This window comes from Sinohyriopsis cumingii, chromosome 8, assembly GCF_028554795.1.
Source record: "Sinohyriopsis cumingii isolate HCF-2022 chromosome 8, ASM2855479v2, whole genome shotgun sequence".
Lineage (NCBI taxonomy): Eukaryota > Metazoa > Mollusca > Bivalvia > Unionida > Unionidae > Sinohyriopsis > Sinohyriopsis cumingii.
In genome coordinates this window covers 16,631,880-16,652,696 of record NC_142968.1, presented here as the reverse complement: position 1 = coordinate 16,652,696, position 20,817 = coordinate 16,631,880, and the positions used below count along the sequence as shown (strand labels likewise).

Here is a 20,817-nt window from a genome sequence, read left to right as displayed (position 1 = left end):
TATTGGTATTTCACTATCAACATACTGCAGAGCAACTATGGAAGGTGTACATGACTGACATCAATTTCAAGAACAACACAAGCCCAAAACACCTAGTTCACAAATATATCCATATCTATAAATAGTAAACAATAATAGTTGAAAAAGTCACACCATAGCCTTAAGTTAAGAAATTTGCCAGGGGCCAAATTACGAAACTGGACCCTGCCACCTTAAGGATTTGGCTCAAAATGGTTTATGTCAAAAGTTGTGTACATATCACATATTTAGACATTATCTAGTACAATGGTATAAAGGAAAACTTTTTGTGCACAAAACTAAAAATGGTATTATGCTTTTAAAAAAGTTACCTCTTTGCGGCAAAAAGCTCTGCATTATTTACATTGTGAATTATGACTGACTGCATTTCTTGAAAGATTTCAAATTGTTTGCAACCTACAATGCTCTTGGTCTTTGTTTACCACCATAGCATCAGTACAAAATCAAAATTCCTTTACAATGTTTCATGAATGTCAAGAAGAGATCTGGAAGTTATACATTTTAGGAGGGAATAACAGAAATGCTATGTTAGGTGTCAGTGACAGAAGTGAAAAGTTTCTCTAAACTCTTCTAGCAAACTTAAAGAAATCACACATTTAAGTAAATCATGAACTTTAGAAGTACTCTTAGACTGATATAAAAGAAGTGGTTCCTAACTTTTCATTATCATTCTGGAGATGCTAATAGCAACATCAGTGTTGTGTGAGTGTATATTGGGGGGGGGGGTAATCGCAACACAAGTCTAGCTAGTCTGGAAAAGTCAAAGTTTAATCAATTAACATTAGACAATGCTGGAATATTGATATACTGATGTGTAGGACCCTAAAACTTACAAGGAGTGACATATCAAATAAATTCATTGATACATAGCCAATGAAATTGACCATACATATACAAATTACTCAATACAGTTTAACAGAGAAATTTCTTCTCAGACACTAATTTACTTACAACTGACTTTAATGTTTTCTGGAGTTTACAAAATCATAGTAAATAATAAGATAAGGTATAGAACAAATATTTATAGTGGAAAATCCAGTTCAAGGTAAAAAGCATATCACCGGCTTGGCTTTTGATAAGCACGTACCATAAAACAACTCCTGCAGAAGCTAAGTCAATCCGTCAAAGTCACTCTCTTGTGCACTTAGATCAGAATGACTATCTGGATGAGATTGAAGCTATTGTTTCTTTCAGCATGACTAACTGATTAATCCTAATCTCTCACTATGCAAACTGACACCTGCAAAAAGAAAAGAAACAAGTGATACTGATGTACTTTTAACATTCAGTGAAAACATAAGACTTTCAGAGGAGAAACTGTATGTGCATTGTCAAATGCATGAAGCTGCCACTTAATTTTAAGCTTTTCCCCCTTTGTTAACTGAACCTAGAAATTTCAAGATATATACATAACACTGAAACATTTTCTACTATCACCCAAGTGTGAGATATGAATCTCTTATGTCAACTTCAGAGTGGGGTCATGAAGGTAGAAACTATGTCGGTGTGCTAAAACTTTCATTCTTCTCACCAAAATATACCAAGTAATATGCCATATGCATCATTATTTCTAAGACTGTTCCACTGGTGACATTCAATATTCACAACAGTATGTTTATGTATGATTCCTCTGAATTCTATCTGCTCCTGTGGAGTTAAATTACTTTAAAGAATACATGTTGACATGCTATGCAATTGTTTAGGTGTGTCTGTATTGAAATGTGAATAGTATTCATAAAAATAGAGGTGCAAAACCTTGACAGCTACAGAAAGTGCAAGACTATACATTATGGTTACCATTTTGTTCCCATATTTAGTAAGTTATATCCAAAATATGCTACTTTGTCATGATGTAAACAGTCCTCACATGGAGGTACAAAACACAGTTACCTCCCTCTCCAAAGAGCATCACATACAACACTATGTAATATATGGAAAAAGGAAGGAGATATAATAAAGCTAATGCATAAAAATTATTTAAATATACACAAAGAAACAGAAAAGTGTAATAGATGTGGCTGACTGCACCATCAAAAAAATGATCAATTTTCCTTAAGGGGGCAGGGTCCAGTTTTTATGTACAAATTTAATGCCGCAATCAGTGACCTAGTATAAAAAATCATAAAAAATCAAATACACAAGTGAGGTCAAAAAGGTCCATATTTTTAGATACCTATATTAAAACAGAGCATAAGAATAGTATTCACTTGACCAGAGAAGTCAATGGCAGTTCATAGCAGAAGAGGTTTATGCACCCCAACCCCTATTTTATACCTGCATTTTTCACATCCAAATGCCATTTTTGACAGCATGTAGTACTCACAGTGCAAACGCAAGCCCTTTCCCTGGATGAAACTTTTGAAAAACATTGTCTACTAAATAGTTTGATGCAATTCAGAATAGTTGTCATCCAAGCCGTTTTTGAGATACTCGACTTGCCTTGAACCCACGTGTCTACTGCTATGGGAAGCTAGCTCTTCTTCCTAGCCAACTATTGGTATTTCACTATCAACATACTGCAGAGCAACTATGGAAGGTGTACATGACTGACATCAATTTCAAGAACAACACAAGCCCAAAACACCTAGTTCACAAATATATCCATATCTATAAATAGTAAACAATAATAGTTGAAAAAGTCACACCATAGCCTTAAGTTAAGAAATTTGCCAGGGGCCAAATTACGAAACTGGACCCTGCCACCTTAGAGTTAAAAAAAATAGTCGATAAATCAAGTTCCCCCTGAAGTGAATATGATTCAGTGCTATACTCCAAGTGTTATAGTAACTGGCATGTTCTATTTGCCTTACAAAAATATGTGGAACGAAAATTCCTCTAACAAACCTCAGGCCATCACAGTAGGAGAACGGCATCTTTTCACATTAAGAAAATCTACATATGAAGTGGTATTGTGCAGCTCGAAAATAGGATACAACCGCCTTACCTATGCATACCTCTAACTATGCATACCTCCAACTATGCATACCTCTACTATGCATACCTCTAACTATGCATACCTCTACCTCACAAGGATGAACAGCAACTAGATTGAAATACTTCCTGGTTTTACACTGGCCGTACAACATTTTTCCCGAATATATAAACTTATATCATGTGAGACAGAAGTTTAATATTTCTTTATCATTTTGTCGACTGTATTGAAACGTTTTATTAGGATTTACGAGGAGGCAAATATTTTAGTTTCTAAAAGAAGGCGTTTTTGAAAAAAATTAATAATTGACCCTAAGTGTTGAGGATTTTAATTTTAGCCGTTATATGATCTTTCCCATACGTTTTGGAGAATTTTAGCAAACCCAAATTATATTATATTTTAATAGATGATAAGAAAAAATACACACTGAGCCGCAGTGGTTCAGTGGTTAGTCGGTAAAATTTGCAACCGAAAGGGCGAGAGTTCGAATCCTTACGCTAGGTCAGTTCGGATTGGCGACGGATGTGTCCTTGATCAAACCATTTTACTTTAATTTTGTCCCACTGAATAACACTTGTGATTATGTACCGTTAAACACGATATCAAAACAAACCAAAAGATACATACATAGATAGATACATACCTACCTACCTACCTACATACAGTATATCCATACTTACTTGCTTACTTTCTTATTTACTTACTTACTTACTTACTTAGATCAGCTATGTGGTCAATAATGTTTACTCGTTTTTACGACTCAGCATAAATACGTTAAGTGCAAACTGGCATGACATTACTGTACATTTTTTCTGTCTGGCAGAGAATATTTTATTCAGTTTCTTCCACGCTCATTTTTGGAACCATAATATTATCCACTCAGCAGCAGAATGGTTGATGCATTAAACTCTGTCCTAGACAGGCTCTAGAGAAACCAATGAATATTGCAGAGTGTGCAAAAATGGATCAAATAGCCATTTGTATTAACGTTATGATGCATAAAGATGGATCGTTCAGTATGTAATCAATAATGAAATTATTAAACGAATCTGGAAATAGTCTCAAACCTGCAAAAAATATATATGACCGTCTGCAACACGATATATGTTCCTTGAACACTTTTCTCCAGATGGCGCTCGACTCATGCAACACGTTTTGTTGGTAGGTTGAATACTGCTACTACTACTACTACTACTTATGCCATTAACATTACCATCACCTTAAATATTGTCACTACTATTGCTACCTGTACAAGTAATAACACTATTACAATCACCACCAGGACTACTACTAGTGTTGCTGCTACTACTACTACCATTAATACTGCTACAAAGCCTACTACAACTATAACAACTACTACTACTCTTTAGCCTCTTTCTATCTAATATATTGCTAGTCTTTCTATCTAATATATTGCTAGTCTTTCTATCTAATATATTGCTAGTCTTTCTATCTAATATATTGCTAGTCTTTCTATCTAATATATTGCTAGTCTTTCTATCTAATATATTGCTAGTCTTTCTATCTAATATTTTGTTAACATTACCATACCAAGTGTAACGATTACTGGTACCTCAACAATCGCTGCCTTTATTATTACTGACACCATTATAACCACCACCACGACTGCTACTACTGTTGTTACTTTTGCTGACTCGGGTTATAGCTTTACATACCTTTCAAGCTTTGATTTCTTCGCACGTCCACTTAATTCATGTATAATACATCCATCGGCACACAAGGCAGCCATTCTAGTAAAAATCTTATTCTTAACAAATATTCCTTGTTAATATTGCTTCAATAACACTTTCTTGATTCATCCGTTCCCCTTTCCATCATTTCTTTTTACATATGTAGAAGAGAATAAAGAAAACAAATTATATTTGAACGGAATACAGAATTCTTCAATTCAATTATATATGTGGCGAGATAAAGTGGAGATGAATAACAGTGGTTCTCTCTCTCTCTCTCTCTCTCTCTCTCTCTCAGTGGCCGAGTGGTCTAAAGCGCTCTCCGTTACAGATCACTGCCATCTCACCTCTGTCTGCGTGGGTTCAAGTCTAGGATTCGACCAATGTGTGTATATGAGAAAGCGTGCCAGTAGCTTCTCGTGGGTCGGTGGTTCTTCCCGGGGTTTTCCCGGGTTCTTCCTCCACCACTGATACTGGCCGCCATGCATAACCTATCATGTGCTAAAAAATGGCGTTAAACCCCACATCCACAACAACTCTCTCTCTCTCTCTCTCTCTCTCTCTCTCTCTCTCTCTCTCTCTCTCTCTCTCTCTCTCTCTCGTGTGATATAGGTGAGTGTCTCTCTGAAGACGTTGAAGGGCTATCCAAAATGATTAAGTCAAAGGATGGTCAAGAACACAATATGGACAACACATTGAATTAATTCCTTCTTAACACGTGTGTCTTCGGGATGTAAATCGAAATGTAGCGACTATACCGATGGCTGGATTGATGGACGGTCGGATGGATAATTGTGCGTTGTCAAATAATCCTTCGTAATGAGACCGTTCGGTACGTAAGTAGATTGTTTGCTCGCTTTTTTAGAATTTGAAATGCGTTACATGCTTTATGGATGTCAATTTTTTTTTATACTAACAGCCTGTCATCCTTAATTACTAATTCGCCAAAATTTAATGACAATACAACATTCTGCTGTGTCCCTAATTTTGTACAAAATTGGTGCTTATCTTTGTAACCAGTCACTTAATTCCCAACTCAAGAATTTCCTCACACTAATATAAAATACCAGCCAGGCAGACTTATCAGTCACATATGCGCATCTAACTACAGGAAACAACATAACTTACCCGCTTCTAATATTTTACACGTGCGCTGTTTCAAGCACGCACAGCCACTAAATCATTAACTAATCGAGGGAAAGCATATAATTCGCATTACATGTGACATTTGAAGTCATTCATTGGAATATAATGGATGGTATGGCTTTACTAATTTTTGCAAACAACATGAATAAATACAAATGAGATCTTTGTAGCTGTTACAAGTTGAAAATAATCGAAAGGATTTCAACTTAGAAAAAGCATGAAACATTTGCTACCAGAGTTGTGTGTTTTATTATGAATTTAACAATAACATTTCACTATCTGTCAGATTTTCACCTACATTTTCCAACAACTTCCTTTAAATGGCATTTTTCATGAAAGATACAAAACAGTAAACAAAATTACCTCGACCCCTAGATTAGATGTGTGCACTGGTAGTTTATGAAATTATCACCTGGCAATACAGTTTTAGGCAGGCAAAGATATCATCCGATTATGTGTATCTAATACTTCTGCCAGTCTCTTTGAATCTCTATCTACCCATCCATCTGGTTGTTCCGTTTTTAACGGGTATTGCGATTCTAGATCAAAATATATGTAACAGGAAGTGAAGCAAAGAATTTAAGTAAAATAAACAAACAATTATTTCGCCTACAATACAAAATGAAATATTCAAAAGACACATCATTGTGAATTAATCCCATATAATCCTAAATGTGCTATCACAAGTACAAAAAAATGTTCCGAATGAATTCCATATCTCGAATGTCCTGATGCACCTCAGTGATGCAATCCATAATGTCTTTGAATGAGTTAACATTATTTGGAGAGTAATGTCAATGAATACTGAGTAACTTCAATGAACACTTAGTAATTTCAATGAACACTTAGTAATGTCAATGAACACTTAGTAATGTCAATGAATACTGAGTAACTTCAATGAACACTTAGTAATGTCAATGAACACTTAGTAATGTCAATGAACACTTAGTAATGTCAATGAACACTTAGTAATGTCAATGAAAATTTAAATAATTCCTCTTAAATTACCAATGAATACGACTGTTAAGGATACCCACGTACTGACCTTAAAACATGAACTAATTTATCAAATCCTCATTTATACACATTTTCATTTGACCTATAACATAGGTTTCAAACGGAAAAACTTGGTCTAACTGTAAACAAGGCGGATCATAAACTCTTGCCAAGTAAACAAGTATGTTTCGAAAATGTTCTGGACTACATAGTTTTTTACAACTTAATCACGGACAAAAGTTAGTCTTGTAATCATCATGTTTACAAATGGACATTAATCTTAAAGTACGATCTACAATACAGAAGTTAGGCTCACTCTCTCTCTCTCTCTCTCTCTCTCTCTCTCTCTCTGTTTATATATATATAGATAGATAGATAGATAGATAGATAGATAGATAGATAGATAGATAGATAGATAGATAGATAGATAGATATATGTATTCTTTGTTCAACGTCTATTTCAGGTAAGGTTCATAACGTTGGCATAAGTTATTACTGTTGTTGTGGGTTAAGCACACGATATAATATGCATGGCGGAGAGTATACTTGGCGAAGGAAGAAATCGGGAAAATTTAATTTGACTAAGTTTTACACACTGCAGTAACACTTGTGTGCGTGCTTTCTCTTACACACATATCCTGAGTCCCTAAAAGTATTGTCACATTAGAGACGCAAAAACACACTTCCAGAAAATTGAAAACGAATGCTTACACCTACACCTAGAGATGTAAAGAGTTTAAGTAGTGTGTACAACTTAGTCAAATTAAATGTTTGTAATCAAGATGAAACGATGAGACTTTTCCAAGGAGAAAGCAGACACCAAAGTGACAATACGTTTCAAAATGTGTTGGTAGAGGTTTGTGCTAGCGATCTTGAAAATGATATAATTGCTTTATATTCAACACCATTTGCAACCACTATAGAGTGATATCGAGAGGTTGAGAGAAAACGGTGGTAAATATGATAGGATAACAGAACAATCAGAGACCAGTGAAGAAATAAATTCATTTGGTACTTCATGAAGATTATTTATTACAATCTATTAGCCCCAATAGTGCCTTGCAGAAACATTTATTTGTGTATTAAATTTTGGTACCAACGATATGTGTGTACGCGAAAGCACGCACACAGGTGTGACACATTGGGTGACGATAGAACGGGCGGTACCTTATTCTGATGTTACTGCATTGGGTAACGGTAGAAGGGGCGGTACCTTATTCTGATTTTACTGCATTGGGTAACGGTAGAAGAGGCGGTACCTTATTCTGATGTTACTGCATTGGGTAACGGTAGAAGGGGCGGTACCTTATTCTGATGTTACTGCATTGGGTAACGGTGGAAGGGGCGGTACCTTATTCTGATGTTACTGCATCGGGTAACGGTAGAAGGGGCGGTACCTTATTCTGATGTTACTGCATTGGGTAACGGTAGAAGGGGCGGTACCTTATTCTCAAGCGTTTTGAGAGTTGGGCAGACAGAATTAGCATGACTGGAAGAATGAAAGAAATAAAGAATGTTAACTTTAAAAAAAGTAGGACACCATTTTGGGGTCTGTTATTTTTTGCGGTATTATAGGACAAAGGTAATTAAGACAGCCACACATTCTTTGTGAGAAATGTTCATTGTTTTCATTCATTCATCAATTTCATTAAAAGGTAGTGTGATATTTATTGTCGACTGACTGCTTAACATTTGTTGCAGATCCCAAATTTAAGAGATGTCCTGAGTTTCAAAGCACATGCTACCAACAATGTTGCAAAGTTTTCACAAAACTAAGGACGGCATCAAAAATCGCCTTGTTCTATCGACAGTCTAAACTCTGATAAACAGCAACACAAGAAAGAGTGAGAACAACAAGTTTTGAAAAATGTAGTAAATAATTTATTTCCTTGGAGAAACACTGTAAAAATAAAAAATAAGAACTTACGGTTTTAAGAATCAAATCCAAAAAATAATCCAAGAATAATCCACGAATTACATTTTAGAAGTCCTAGTAATGAAATGTTCTAATGAATTCAAGTTAGAATCCCGACGAAAAATCCCAAATGGAAGGCGATGGCATATTCTGTAGCCTTTATATTACGGATGGGTGCACAGTTCATTGTTGATTCACGAACAATATTCCGGTGTTTGAATTCCCGAATAAAATTTAAAGAAATGTCTTTTTCCAAGAATTCTGTATGAGCACTCAAATATTTCCATGAAAAAGAATTAATCTTTTAGAATCTCGATAATTTGAAAAAAAATAAAATATAACTCCAAACTGGTCACCACAAAATGAACACCTTACGTCCCAGTGTTTAGAAGCCCGACTGATATTATTTCTCTATAGACAAAGGTTATATAGTCAATTAATGCGTAAAACAGATACCTGTATGATGGTCACGTGATCACATTCCAGAATGGTTTAGAAGGTATTAACATATATAAGATCACGTATTCCAGTACGGCCTCGATTCCACTATTATCATTCACACATTAAAAATGAATTAAAAATAGAACTTGTGTATTTGATCATCAATCAAGACCAGGAACTAGGTCAGCAAAAGATACAAAGTTCGGTGCTTACGATTAAACAGTCAGGTCAAACTAATTTCTGGAAAATGTGATGTGATTTGGATTTTTAACGTAGCTTTAACAATTTTTCAGTCATATCGCTACGATGTCTGCAATGTGGCAGTTTATAGTGATGTCTAGCACTGGGGCATCATGCCGCAGACATGTAGCATGATGTCCCACCCAGTCACATTATCCTGACACCGGGCCGACCAGTCCTAACACTAACCTCTTAATGCTGAGCGCCAAGCGAGGGAGCTGTTAGTACCATTTTTGTAAGTCTTTGGTATGACTCGGCCGGGGATCGAACCCACGACCTCCCGCATCCGAGGCGGACGCTCTAACCACTTGGCCACCGGAGCGGTTTCTGGAAAATGTAAAATTCCTAGTAAGGGGCCATCCATTTAGTACGTACGCACAAATCTGGCAAAGCATGACCCCTTCCCCCTACACATACGTAGTTTTTACAAACCCCCACTTACCTACGTACGCTTGACACCCCCTCCCAATTCTACAGAACATCCAATTTTAATCCACGCAGAAACGATCAAGGATAAATAATATTAAAGTGTTTAATAAAACAGATATTCCACCGACATTGAATGACTAGCTACATAAAAGAAATAAGCTGCGTAACTTTAAAACGTTTGTCTAAAATTAAAACGCCTACTGAACCCAGTCGAACAGGTTACGTATGAGACAAATTATTAGCATCGTGCAAGTTAACAAAACTCGAGACGAGATGTGTTTAGACCTTGCCATCGTCGTGGGACGAAAGTATGCCGACAAGAGCGAATAGAAAAGAGCCTGGGAGAACATTCGACAATCGGACCGAGCCAAACAACGAAATGAAGCAGAACTCCTGTTACAGCAAGCGGGGTTATCCAAAGACACACCCTGTGGCATTCCTGAAATGAAAAAATTGCTAGACGTCTTGGCTCCAAAAGTGCATCCTCAAGAAGTGCATGGAGAACTGTTGTTTCGGTGCAACAATTTCAAAGACGGAAAATACATTCATGTCTATCATCATGATGAACATTGCGATGCCATTACTAGTATTAGGTGTTAAGGCTCTTGGAAAACGTAACAAGATAAAAGCGAAGACAACAGGCTTTGTAAAATTTAACAAATAATTTATTTCCCTAGAAAAACAAGGTAAAACTGAGCAAAAGAACTTACAGTTTTACGAATTAAACCCAACATTAATCACAGAATTAAAAAATAGAAGTCCCATTATTAAAAAGTCCTAAATGAAACTGAGTTCGAATCCCGATGAAATCCAAAATGGAAGACGATGCCTTCTGTTGTAACCTGTGAAATGCTGCTGTGTCAGCAGTCTCATGTTGAATTACAGAAAATATTATTCCAGTTTTTTAATTCAGTATAAATTTCGATAAATGTCTTTGTCCAATAATTAATTTAGAGCACTAGTATTTCCAGGGAAAACAGTCACTTGAAATCCATATAACTTGAAGAAACTAAAATAATTAGTCCAAACTGGACACAACATAAAACACCTGGACGTCTCAAGTGTCAAGGCACGAATGACAATTCTTTCTCAAAACATTAGCAATAAGTCTAGCTAAGGACGCAAAACACATTCCCCGACGAGGGTCACATGCTCATCTTTCTAGAACAAAATACAAGCTTTATACAACCCTAACATCACGTATGCCCTTAACTGAAATCAATGGTTCTACTCTGAGAAAGAATTTAAGAAAATAAAAAAGGTTGTTTATCAGAAATGCTACTATTTCTTAATCAAGGTCAGGAACTAGGTCAGCATTAGATACAGAGTCTCGATAAAGTTGTTTATGTCAAAAATAAAAATGGAGTCAGAACTGACACTCTATTCTAGACAATATCAAATCCAGTAAACAAAGTTACATTACAATATCATGTAATGGAATTTAAAAAAATTAAAACTAACAAACATACAATAAATTAAATCAAATATAAATTAAATCAGATATACATAACACCATTATCACCGGATTCCTCGGATACAGATATTATTGTGAGTAATGTGACTATGGCTATACCACTCGAGAGCAACACAGGCATTGTGGATCGAAATGCTCAGGAAGTTTATCCTCTAAACCCTGTCTTGACGAAGGACAAGCAAGTGCATTGCCCTGCTTGTCAGCGAACTTTTGTCAGCCCTATCGGTTACCAAAAACATCTAAAGACGCTAGGTTCACGGATTAAAAGTACTTGTCAACTGCTGAGATTGTGCCCTACTTGTGGACAAGTTATACGTACCAACATTGCCAAGGCTCACGTATATTCAGAAATGAAACGATGTCCCATTTGTCGCCAAATTGTGGACTAGGAACATGAATGCTACATTCAAAAATACCAACCCAAACAGGAGGAGGAAGATGACAAGAAGAAAGGGAATTTCATCTTTTTCGATTTCGAATGCACGTAAGAGGCCGGCATTCACATTCCTAATTTCTGCGTGGCTCATCGAGCGTGCAAGAAGTGGATCCAAGAACCTATCTTCAGTTATTGTCATCACTGTAGCAATATTCATGGAGGCCGTAAAAACTTCTTTCGGGACACACTAGCAGATTTCTTCCGATATATATTCGACCCTATCAACGGAACGTGGAGCCAAGAGGACATTGAACATTACGGAGATTGTCATCACTATGCCATGGTGATGGCTTATAATTTCTCTGGATACGATGGACAGTTTCTTTTGAGATACTACAGGGAACAAAGTACCGAACGTCCGATAGTCACTTTGAACGGAGCCACACTCATTTTCATGCAAGTGGGACAAGTGCCGTTTAAAGATTCTATGAGTTACTTGGTCATGTCGTTTAGCCGAATGGCTTAACGTTTGGAAAGACATAAATGGCCAAACACTATTGTCCGCACTTTTTCAATTCCGAAGTCAATCAATTAGCTGCCCTCCTACATTTGTTCGTTGCTCACTACTACGTACCCGACGAGAAGCTTTTTACGCTTGGTACCAAACTCACGCCTCAGATACCCCTTTGATTTTAGGAAGAAATGTTAAAGTATTGTCGATGAGACGTGGACGTTTTATGGCGTTGCTGTGGAAAATTTTCAGAACTATTAAGGGAGCACGGAGGGATCGATCCTTTGAAAGAAGCCTGCATCATTGCCAAAGCGTTCTCCGTAGTGTACCACAAACGATTCATGCCCGAAAACACCCTGGCTGTCATAAGCCCTCAAACGACGAATTTTGTCAAACGTCGATACTCGGTCAAAGCTCTATGCTGGTTGCCTTACTTGTGCGACAAAGAAAACAAATGGATCCAACATGATCGAAACGGAGGGGGCGAAAAGACCATTGAAACATGTTCGGTGGATGGCTGTGACTTAGGAAACCCTAAGATCGTGTACGGGTTTAACGGATGCTTATTTCACGGATGTCCGATCTGCTACCCTCAGCGTAACACGAAAAATCAGATTTTACAACGTACCATGGAAGACTTTAACGAGGCCCCTTGTCAACGGCGCTTGAAGTTAGAACTGCAAGGATACCAAGTCGATGAAATGCGGGAACACGGGTACGATCAGCGTTTGAAAATCAATCCAGAGTTTAAACGCATCGTGGAAAGTTACAAGCTGATACCCTCTGGACCCAAGGGACAGTTTGTATGGAGGGCGAACGAATGCCACATGTTTACTGTACCATGCCGACGATGAGAAAGGAGAAGAAATTAAATACCTGGACGTGTGTTTGCTGTATCCTTACGTGTGCAGATATTGTCACTTTGCAGCAGGTCACCCACAAATTGCGGATCGAACTCATCGGCGTGGAAAACATTAGAATTAGACAATTAAAAGGATTGATTAAATGCAAAGTCTTGCCTATCACGGACTTGTACCATCCCGTTTTACCTCACCATCGCCAAGGAAAACTGATGTTTCCTTTGTGTCGCACTTGTGCCGAAACGTGCAACCATGAGTGTCAGCACACTCAGGCAGAACGCGCATTCACAGGAACTTGGGTCAGCTTGGAATTGTTTAAAGCTCTGGAACTGGGATACCCATTGTTAGAATTGTACGAAATTTACCATTGTCCATAGACAGAACAGTACTACAAGGGAAACGAGACTCAGAAAAGCATTTTCGTAGACTACGCGGATGCCTGTTTGAAAATGAAACAAGTAGCCAGCGGCTATCCTTCCTGGTGCTACACTCCCGAAGACCAGTTGTATCCTTCCTGGTGCTACACTCCCGAGGACCAAGAGAAATTGAAAGAGAAATACTGGGAGCAGGAAGGCATCACTTTAGACCACATCGAGAAAAATGAAGGAAGGCGATCGTTTGCTAAAGTGATGTTGAATCGCTTGTGGGGAAAAATGGCACAACGACCGTGTTTCCCCAAGACGGAGTATTTGACAAAACCTTCCCCCTACGTCCACAAGATTAGCGACAAAACCAAATACATGAAACACGTGAACGTCATTCGTGAATGCTTGCTCCTGGTCCATTACGAAGAAGAATTTGAGTTTGTATAGGCTGACAAATTTGAAAATGACATCATTGCGGCCTACTTGACAGCCCGAGCTCGTTTAAAACTGCATGAAGCCTATATCAACTATGAGATCGCGTCCTGTACTTTGAGATGGATAGTTGCATCTACATTTAACGTCCTGATGATCATCGTTACCCTAAAATCGAAGGACACCGTTTAGGAGTCTGGATGGAAGAGTATCACGACAAGATTCTAAGTTTTGCTAGTGGCGGTCCTAAAATATTACGGCTACGAATACCGGGACAAACAAGGAGAAGTACACGCCGAGTGTAAAGTGAAAGGACTGACACTAAATGATCGCACGAGTCAAGTGGTGAACTTTGGCTTACTGAAAGAAACGTTGAGACCTGGAGGGGATGGAATCTTTAGAGTGACCACTAAGAACCACACAAGAATGTGCGTTTACCCACACACCAAATCGTCAGTTGGCCCTTGGAAAAACTTTATCAAATCATGTACCAGAAGCACGTAAGGCTTCCCAACCACTTCACTTTACCGTACGGAAACACCGATATTGACAAGTATATAAAGGGGAAACGTTCAAAGACCGATACTTAATTTTGACTACAAACGCCAAGAGAGATAGAAGAATCCTTTCACATAGCAAGTATTAAGCTATAGAAAACTCGAGTGCGATGCTGCGCCTCACGATCACATCACCAATGCAGTACCAACTTTTAGTTGCTTACTTACTAAGGCCATGGAAATCTATGTGCAACCAGTGGGACATCCAGACTACAAGACTTTACCTTATGGACATGCTGATTTCATCCAGTATAAAAAGGGACGACTTCCAAGAACGACACTTCATTGCGAGGACAAACGCCGAGAAGAATGAATCACTCTACCCATCACTGACCTCTTTCACCACCATACCGTCACAGCAAAGTGCGTCCAAGAAGGAAAAGGATTCAGTAGACCTAAATGAGTATTTTTGCATCCTAATGACTCTGCGACTTCGAGAAAATTCAGAACGACAACTAACACTTACACGGTGAAATTTAAAGACGTCACGTCTGACGATCCAGCCGAGGAACATCAGGTTTCATTATGGACTTATTTGATTCACTGTTAGAGGAACTCGAACGTCAGTACCAAGTCAAATATTGAAGTCGTTTGAGCCTATCTATGTATCACGACAGTTTGAACTTTCCTGTATGTCTCGGATTTAGTATACCTGCAAAATTAACTTCTTCCAAACTACTGAGGGCTATTGAAGACGTGTAGACGATGAGAGAAAAATTTGACATCACCGATGGAAAAGTGACCATTCATATGGCATACGTTGTACCTCCATGGGAAGATGATGACTGCATTTGATCTGCTTATCGATAAGTGTACCTAGCACGATGGACATAACAGCAGATCTACAGATGACATGGAGTACGTGATGGGAAAACATCTACACTGGGACACAAGTGGTAGCTGACCAGATTCAGCAACATGTGTGACTGATAAAAACAAAAGCACGAACTTTGTCCTATTTGATCGTTTGTTTCTTGCTTTAGCTTTTTCTTAAAAATGGACATTAATTATATAATGAAAAATATCATTCTTTTATGAGATGCATAGACGTTGTATATGTTATTTTGAAGGCATGAACTTTAATTTTTAAAAGTAGATTTTTAGAACCAAGAAATTTTTAACTTGTGGATAGGTTTGTTCCATGTCCAAATTTTAAATGGATAGTGCGTAGACCAAAGCACAGATCATAAAGCCCATGTATATATTTGAATAAATGTTTTGTATCCATACAATAGACTTTTCTTTTTGGACTTTCTATTCTGTCTCTGAGTCTTTCGATGGAACGTCTCTGTCATTTTTTCTTTGTGTTTGGATGTGCATTTATTTGTTTCTGTATGTCTATATTTGTCCCTATAAACCATTTGTCCTTATAAATATATTTTACCATATAAATTGTTTTGACCCTATAAACCCCATGACGTCACCAATGTTTAACTCCCATTGACCTCCAGGTGACACTCCCATGTTAAATTCAGATTGACCCTAGAGTGCAAGCCACCTCTTTTAACGTAGACGTCCCATAGACCCCCCCCTCCCGTCGCTCCCATATTCTGCTCCCATGGTAATACAGACAGCCATAATTATATATCCATGGTATGAATTTGGTATTGATATATTCAACTGCTTTTTATTGAGAAGTCGTTGTAGATTGCAATGAACCTCATACGAATATGTGCTTGCATTTCATAGAGTCGGAGCCTACGCTCCCTCGCCCCAACCACCCACACACAATAATGAGTATCAAACAACCTCAACGTATCCCATTACAATTTTTCGTTACTTAAAAAGATAAACATTGCACTCGAAGAGTTTAACATGCAAAAGCTTCCAAAGGCTTCGCTTCCTGGGTCGCCAAAAGGGTGGCATCATACAGATCTCCTGCCTACTCGTACCGTACAGATATCCTGCCTACTCGTACTGTACTGATCTCCTGCCTTCTCGTACCATACAGATCTCCTGCCTACTAACCCTGTTCAGATCTCCTGCCTACTCGTACCATACAGATCTCTTGCCTAATCGTATTGTACAGATCTCCTTCCTAATCGTACTGTACATATATCCTGCCTACTCGTACCATACAGATCTCCTGCCTACTCGTGCAGTACAGATCTCCTGCCTACTCGTACCGTGCATATATCCTACCTACTCACACCACACGGATATCCTGCCTACTCTCACCATACATACATATATCCCGCCTACTTACATACCCTTCCCGGAAACAATATTCCTTGATTAGCATCTTCACCCGAGAAGACGTAGCATTCATGCAGTTTGGGTGTGTGTGCCGAATGATTAACTAATACTCATTTCTGCGCTGTCAAAACGATCTTTTAACTCGCTTAAAACTATTTCAAGATAACGGCGCCTCAAGTAAATCATGAAGTAAAAAATGGAGCTTTTCTCGCAGTTTCCACCAGCTGTTATTGTGTGCATTGCGATTCCATTCAGCAGATAATTTCAACATTATGTAATATGATCCAGTATTTGTTTCAAACAGTTATTTGGACTTTTAATAAGAATCAGTGTTTGTCTCGCCATGAAGATATTATCTTGAACTTTAATAAACAATAGATTGAATAGAAACGTATTTTTCAATTGCATTTCTTCGTTTTGCTAACTTTGCTGAGGTCAAAGAGTTATAGACTAGTTTAGCCAGCTTCCCTATCAAAGCGTGGACACAATGGCAGTTAGCTAAAGGATATAACTGCACATGGTTGATTACTCCTTGTTCTGAGGTCGACAGTGATTTCCATTTGTACAGCCTGTGCAAACCGTGACAGCAGGTGGACTCGAATTTGGAACTATATATATATACTGAACGAACGTCTATTCCCTGCTATATTTGTTCTTCCAGTTTCTTATACGGCTTTTACAGCATATGTTAGTGACCTTAAGATATTGTCAAAGTGTTGGTACCATCCCTATTTTGGCTACTACTACTACTACTATTACTACCCGGATCGAGTAAACAATTAAATAAAGTATGAATTTATGGATGCAATAACAGAGATCTGAGCAGAGATATAAAATAAAACAACACGACCCCCTTGTGAAAATGCAAAATTTAATCCATTACACATACAAAATGAAATCGAATATGACGTGTGACTGATTCACAGTCGTGTGCGAAATTCAATTAGTCGTACTGTTTTAACGATAGAACATATATCCTCATTTGATCGAGTGTCTGATCGAACTCAGATTGCGGCATGACAGCATCGCCTGTTGCTTCATGTCTTTTCCAAATCGCTGCTAGTGATAGGTCTTTTTCTCTCTCTCTCTGTCTCTCTCTCTCTCTCTCTCTCTCTCTCTCTCTCTCTCTCTCTCTCTCTCTTACTAGCTTCTTCAGGTCGTCTACTTCTTGGTTACAGACTGCTCTCTTCCCGATGTGCGATGCAGGTATGAAGCTATTTTCTCTCCTTCAAAATAAAATATAATACCCAACCTAAATACATGTCAGGTTCTTGTTCATCTCCTGGGATCAACAATATTCCCACTCTTTACGTCAGTTATCGTCTATCATAATTCAGCATAACTAGCTATTGTCATTTCGTACTAACAACCCTTATTAACGTGAATTTATGTCTTTATGGCTGTTTTCGCATTTCTAATGAGACAGTGACATAATTAAACCTCTTTTTATAAACCACCACAACACATCCCCACCTGTGGCTATAAATTACTGACTGAGCTATGGCAGTCGCCATACGTTACTCGATTCTACGTTGAAAAGAATTCACAAATTAATTACACGCGAATTGATGGACTTTATTCCTTTTATTCCTTTTCCTAACTACGTTACTGTGATAATTAGCTATTCATTTACATAAATTTTCAGACATAGACAAATCAATCCTCAGCGTAAATGATAAAAATCATTTAAGACAGATAATTTTACATATTCACACAATTTGTATCATAATAAAGTTATGAAAACGTACACAACATGATTTCTATTACATACAAAACAACTGAATCAGAACTCATTCATATCGTATGACATTCCTACAACACACGAATCATATAACATGGACAATAACTGCAAACTTACATCAATGAACACATTATATGTAATTGAAACTAACCTTACTTTCTCGAGCCCTCGCTCGCTTATCATCAGAGAATTCCCTAAGTCTCTTCTCTGGTTTCGGGTCTCACGATCTTCCAGACCCCCTTGTCCCTTTAACGATTTCATTAACGAGAGAAATTACTTATTATTTTTACTCAGGGACCCTCAGAAAGACTTGGACTGTCTAATATCGTGAAGGAGATTAATTTAAAACCCTGAATTCCGTCTGGAAACATACACCTACTCGTTTATCTTAGCTAATCGGGATTACTACTTTAACCGCCAAAATTCTCTTCACTCCCATAGAAGTCAGAATAATCGTCTCCAGTCCGCCATTATTAATAACTATTCTGGAAAATAGCATTTTATGATACCTGTGTCAAAGGCACTCGACTTCCTAAAATTTTTCAATGGTTCGCCTCAGACCCTTGAGATTTACCAATATTGACCTTGCATTAGCCTTGCACTCTAGTTCTAATCGTTAATCGAGCGAGCTGTAATTAAAATTCAGCTCACAGAGTCACAATTATTGTTCTAAGATGGCGTAATGGTTCCAGCTATGTATGTATGTATGTATGCATGCATGCGTGCGTGCGTGCGTGCGTGCGTGTGTGTGTGTGTGTGTGTGTGTGTGTGTGTGTGTGTGCATGTTTTGGGGATCACACAAACTTGTCCTTAGGACGTTTCAAAATCTTTATCGTAGAATGCACATAATGAAAACTTCAGTCAGAAAACAAAAAAGGTGTGCAAACCTTCACGATGCATTAATGTAAGTACTGCCAAGAAGGTGACTTGAGAGGGTAGAAAATATACCATAGGCGATAATGACACGACAGCAAAGTAGAAAATAAAATATAAATGATAATTTGAGCTGTATAGCATTTTTGTACAAGCAATGACAAATCCCTGAAGAGCTACTGTGACAACTATATCATAAATAAAGCATTTACGTAAATTGCAATGTCGGGAATATTGCCTATTTTTGACAGACCGTCTCGAGATAAATTAATCGGAACCACTCATGACTAGTCGCGTCTAATGAGTAATCGCCATACATATTTTGTTTCCATGTATTTGCCATTGTATAAAGACCTGGCAGATTTATAGTCTATGTATTTTGTGTTCGTACGCTATTCGTATGGTACTCGTTACCGTCTCAACATGCTATCGATTAGGTAGGCAACATACACAGCTGTAAAAACGCATAAACTTAGCTGCATGAGTAAGGTTATATTTTGGGGAGGGTCTTTCAAAGAGTAAATATTTTTGGAGAGAAACACACTTGTGTAAGGAGCGTGATATTGTGTATTTACATAGGGTCATTTGCAAACAAAAATAGTTTAATCCTACTTTACCAGAGGTCAAGAATATCATAACTCACTCTCGTATAGCTATTTATTGCGCCATTCTGTACATAATTATAGATAGACAACCACAAGGGTATGCATCGTGCAACAGCTTGTATCTTTGCCCCATAACTTGGACTACTGTTTACAATTGTGAATTCGCTTTTTTTATGTAGGAACACAATTTCGTTTTCACAATGGAATACATTTAAGTCTGTAACCAATTAAATTTATTGATGTGCCTATGATTATGTTGTCTTTTACATAGGAATACCTGTTCTTTGGGTTTTAAAGTTCGTGGTTTCGTTTAACCACGAAATTCGTGAAAATTGTTACACCACTGTTAACAGTAAGCGCACAGCGGTTAGTCTACGACAATTGACCTCTCAACTAATATTTCAGTAGTTTTGTTAGATTCTGGAAATGATCGGCATTTTTAACATTCCGAAACTGTCCTCTAGTTTGGGTTAATTTGGATTCTTTTATACCTATCGCTTACCAATCCATGTTTTCTTTGCATGTATATATGTTTCCATGTAACGTATGAGCAGATAGTGCGAAGCATTCCGCGTGCAATGGGGCTTAAAAATGTCTACGCAGCTGCATCAGAATTAATTAGACGAACAGTAACTGAGCATTGTTTTCATTTTCTTCCTGGTAAAGTTATGAACCACAGTGACCCGATGATCAAATGTCCATATAACGGAACTTAAAATAAATCTCCATTTTAGGTACTTGTGTTTATTATGATTTTCTGTTTCTTTTAATTTCAACTGTACAGCCATTTATCTGTTGATGCAGCACTGAAATGGACGTATGGTCCTGTGTTTGAGATCAAGAAAATGTGGCAGAAAATGCAGGTTATCATATAAACATTGAAATTTCATTGTATAATAATCAGTAATCGTTTCTAATAGTACAGAGCATATAGGCATTGAGCATTCAACCAAAAAACTACTAACCTAAAAGTAAATATGAATTCTATAAAAAATAGT

General features: G+C 37.6%; 1 long non-coding RNA gene across 1 annotated transcript; it reads right to left on the bottom strand.

Annotated features, from left to right (window-relative positions):
* Positions 1 to 786: 786 nt before the first annotated feature.
* On the bottom strand, positions 787 to 2,741 carry LOC149793043 (uncharacterized). The gene is made up of 2 exons (XR_016422705.1): positions 2,314 to 2,741; positions 787 to 1,279 (listed from the first exon to the last, which is right to left on the bottom strand). It is a non-coding gene; the product is annotated as an uncharacterized LOC149793043 (long non-coding RNA).
* Between the last annotated feature and the right edge of the window lie 18,076 nt (positions 2,742 to 20,817).